Genomic DNA, 4,856 nt, shown 5'->3' with positions numbered 1-4,856 from the left:
CAATAAATTACATCCGAAAAGCAACAGCCTAATCTTTCCAAGGCAATGACGAGGTTATACTTGATGAAAAAAAGAGCATGAAAGAGACCCAAGGGGAAAAGCAGCTGGTGCTGACAAATTTAAACTGGAAGAAAGCGGAAGAGAAAATTCCTAAGCGCACAGCCGCAGGGCTAGACGAGGTTCCCGTTAGGCTGATAAATGAACTAGGACCAAAAAGTAAGGAAGCTCTGGTGAAAGCAGTGGAAAAAAAACTTTAAAAGATATACGAATACCAGACAGTTGGCGACAAAGTAGAATGAATTTAATTTATAAAGGTAAGGGGGAGAAAGACAATTCACTCGTATAGACCGTTGACCATTACATCGGTAATATACAGGCTAGCAATGCAGGCAATCAAATTAAAGCTTCAAGCATTGACAGAGAATAATGGCATTTTGGGAGAGCTTCAGAATGGCTTCAGAATAGGTAGGAGTTTTGATGATAACTTGTTTGTTCTTACTCAGTGTATTGAAATATCAAAAGCAGAAAGCAGACCGTTGTATGTGGCCTTTTTAGACATTACAGGAGCCTACGACAATGTAGACCGCAACATTTTGTGGGTTATTCTGGAAGGGGAAGGCTTAGGTAACGATTGTATACAGCTTTTGAGAGAGATTCACCTAGAAAATACCGTTTGCGTTGAATGGGAAGGGATGAGGAGCGAGGAGAAAGTTCATATCAACAAGGGACTGAGGCAGGGGTGCCCTTTATCCCCGCTGCTGTTTATGATGTACATGGTGAGGATGGAGAGGGCGCTAGAAGGAAGTAATATCGGGTTTAATCTCTCATACAAACAGGCGGGTACAGTAATAGAGCAGCAACTCCCAGGTTTATTTTATGCGGACGACATTGTGTTGCTAGCTAACAAGCAAAGTGATTTGCAACCTCTGGCTAATATCTGTGGACAGGAAGGCAACAATTTAGGTTTGAAATTTAGTGTTAGAAAATCAGGTGTTATGGTATTCAATGAAAACAGTGAACAGACAGTGGAGATACAGGGCCAAGAAATACCTCGGATAACAGAATATAAATACCTTGGTATATGGATAAACGAAGGCAATGGATATATGGAAACACAGGAAAAAAACATAACAGTAAAGGGGAAGAGAAATGCAGCCATAATGAAGCACAGAGCGCTATGGGGATACAATAGGTACGAGGTCCTCCGAGGTATGTGGAAAGGTGTAATGGTTCCAGGACTTACTTTTGGAAATGCGGTTGTTTGCTATAAATCAGGGGTACAATCAGGACTCGACGGGAACCAAAGGTCAGTGGGTCGCCTTGCATTGGGCGCTCACGGGAAGACTACAAATTAAGCTGTGCAGGGTGATATGGGCTGGACTAGTTTTGAAGTGAGGGAAGCTCGCAGTAAAATTGAGCATGAAGAACGGCTGAGGAATATGGAAGAAAGTAAATGGGCTGGGAGAATGTTCAGGTATCTGTACAGGAAAAACATTGATTCACAGTGGAGGAAAAGAACTAGGAAGCTTACCAGCAAGTATGCGGCCTGTAGGGTGTGCAACACAGCAACAAAGAAGGTCAAGCGGAAAGTCGGAGAGGTTGAAATAATCTCATGGGTGGCGGCAATGGAAAAGACACCTGCCATGAGTAACTACTTAAGAGGAAAAAAACGAAATCAGGAAAGAAACCATTCATGATAACTCAAAGGGAAGCTCATTACTTTTCGCAGCGAGATCGGGATGCCTTAGAACACGCACCCATAAAGCGAGATATAAGAAGGAAGAAGAAGCATGTGCTTGCTGTGGTAAAGCTAGGGAAACTACGGAGCATGTTTTATTAGAATGTGAAGAAGTCTACCCAGCGGTCGATTTAGGCACCACTGGCCTCCTTGAAGTCCTTGGGTTCAGAGGGAGCAGTGGTAAAGCAAACATGTCCGCAATAGACATTAGTAAGAGGCGACTGGAGGATTGGTGGAAGAAAAGTAGGGAAACGACAAAAGACGGAGACGTACAAAAGGACAGTTCGCAATAGGGGATCAGAAAATTTGGGCGTGGTAGTTCATAGTGTTTTTTTCATTGTTTAACCTAGGTAGGATATTAGGCAGTATAGTAGCAAGAGCTTGGTGGCGCAACCCACCGCCCCGTTCCAAAGGGGACGCTCATAATATCCATCCATCCATCCATCCATCCGGGGCTGTGCGGGGACCGGTGCGAGGCGCGTCGCGGCCCGGACTCTTTCCCCCCTGACAACGCTTCGCCGTGCTCCCTCACGGGCTGCAGAATCAAATTAAATTAAATTATGGGGTTTTACGTGCCAAAACCACTTTCTGATTATGAGGCACGCCGTAGTGGAGGACTCCGGAAATTTTGACCACCTGGGGTTCTTTAACGTGCACCTAAATCTAAGCACACGGGTTGCAGAATCAAGCGTCCTTCCTTTGTTTAGATCACTATCTGTCTATCTCTCTGCCCGTGCCGATCACGACGTTTGGCTGGCGTAGATAGTTTCCCCCTCCGAGACACCGAGTTCTTTGGTTCGTTCCGCTTGCTCAGGCGCACGTTTCGTTGCCGCGCCGAACGCTGCGTTGCTCGACGCTCACCGCGTGATTGGTGGGTGCAAAGTCCGATGCGGGGCGCCTCGTAAAGGCACGTTTATAGTCCGACGTTATCGACGCGCGGGCGAGCGTCGTTCGCGGTCAGTCACGCTACGTCGGTTGCGCTGCGCCAGCCGAGATGCCATCCCTTCTATACTTCAACGCGTCCGCCGTCGGCTATTATCTTCGGAGCATGCGCAGAACGTTCGCCAAGTCGCGCGCCGTCCGCAAAAGCCGTCTGCGGAGTCGTGTTGGCGCCTTTTTCTTCGCGCGCAATGTATTGTGGTGCGAGAGTTCCGCCGACTCCGACGTGCAAATGGCTCAGAAGTCATATCGGCGCCGGGCCCGTCGGGGCGCGTCGGAAGCCGCCGGTTAAGGCCCGTTTATAGTCCGACGTTATCGGCGCGCGGGCGAACGTCGTTCGCGGTCAGTCACGCTACGTCGGTTGCGCTGCGCCAGCCGAGATGCCATCCCCTCTATACTTCAACGCGCGCGCCGTAGGCTGCTATCTTCGGAGCATGCGCAGAAGGTTCGCCAAGTCGCGCGCCGTCCGCAAAAGCCGTCAGCGGAGTTGTGTTGGCGCCTTTTTCTTCGCGCGCAATGCATTGTGGGTCGACGCGGTTGGCGGCGCCGACGCGCGAATGGAGCAGGAGCCAAATATGCGCCGAGCTCGTCGGGGCGCGCTGGCAGCCGCCGGTTACGTCGGCGCTGCAGTGCGTCGGACTATATATAGAAGGACTTGTTTTCGCCAACGTAACGTAGCGTGCGCGAGCGCGCGCGCGCGCGTTACGTCGGACTATAAACGGCCCTTTACGTTGGCTGCGCCGGTGCGCCCGACTATACGCGGCGTGCACGCCGATGGCCGCGCCACTGGTGGCGGCCTTGCGCAGAACGCATGGGAGAGGAGCGAGCCGCGCGCCGTAGTTTGTTGCGTCGCTGATACTATCAGTGCTTCTCCGTCTTATTTGTGTTTTCAGAGCAAAATAAGCAACACCCTTCGCATGTGTGGGATGGCCAAAGCTTCCGAAGAATGTCGAAGAAGAATTGTTGCAGGGTGGGGGGGCTCAAATACCGGCGAAAACGTGCCGGTGATACGGTTCTAATTATTCCCCGCAAAGCCTCATCAGCAGGAGCAACGGTGGCAATGGATCGTAGCTTCGGCGCGAAATTTCTTGTTCTCATCCTTTCCTTTGTCGCTTCGGTGTTTTTTCTTTTTTATTATTATTATTTTACTCAATTGTAGTTAGACGGGTAAGCGACGAAGTTCGTCTGCAGTGCAACATGCGGTTGAAAGGCATTTCGCTAAAGTTCGGAATGCCGTTTGCCGCTTATATTGTTTTCCGCTTCTTTACCGCGTTGGGCTAGCTAGGCAGCACGACTGCATGAGCGCATTGTTTTGCATGTTAAAGCTACAGAAGTTTGCAAGAACTGAAATTGTTAGTTTTATGTGGCCCGGTAAATCCTCGCACCAGCTGTCGCGCACTTCATGTTTTTACATTTATTTTATGCGTGGCTTCGCCCGTGTTTAACTGTTGCTAGTTGCTTCATGCATAACTTTTTTCTTTTGAGCTGCGAGGTTTTCACCCTGCCTCGTTTGTAAAGGGTATAAATCACGCTGTGTCTTATCGGAATGACACCAAGCAAGTGCTTCTTTAACAGCTTTATTCATTTCGCCCGAGGGCACCTTAGATATTGTGGTTTTTTGGGAAATGTGTTTAGAAAATAGGTAGCTCAGGGCGAGAATTGCTAATAGTTACTGCATATGGTATTTTTGTTCTATTTTTCGCCGATCCATTTTTCGCTGAGTAGTTCGCGTCACGTCATCATACCTTGATGCTGTCTGAGCAGACTTAACACGCCGAGTGATTTGTTTGTTTCACAACGTAGTCGCTTCTTGCAAGTGAATTTTGCACTCAGCTGAATTATTTCTTATTATGCTTACGCCGCATAGGACTAAACCCGGCCTTGCCGCCAGCGCTGTATCTAATTTGACTGGCGCTGCTCTGCCTTTAAATATATCATGTGGCCCTTCTCTCTAGTAACATTTAAAAAAAAGTACTGCAATGTTAGTCGCACTATAGCTTTGTACGTTTCCAAGCAGTTCCCTTAGGGAATTTAAAATTGCAAAAACTGCAGCGCGAACGGCAGTTCATCGGCGGTACAGCGCTAACACGCGCTTTTATTAACCCGTGCGTTTGGTGGCTTCGTTGACTATAGTGTACGCGTTTCTATCAATAAATTCGCAATTATTCTACTTCAGGCG

Source organism: Dermacentor andersoni, chromosome 1 (assembly GCF_023375885.2).
Source record: "Dermacentor andersoni chromosome 1, qqDerAnde1_hic_scaffold, whole genome shotgun sequence".
Taxonomy (NCBI): Eukaryota; Metazoa; Arthropoda; class Arachnida; order Ixodida; family Ixodidae; genus Dermacentor; species Dermacentor andersoni.
The sequence above is the reverse complement of the archived record's forward strand: the minus strand, read 5'-3'. Positions refer to the sequence as shown.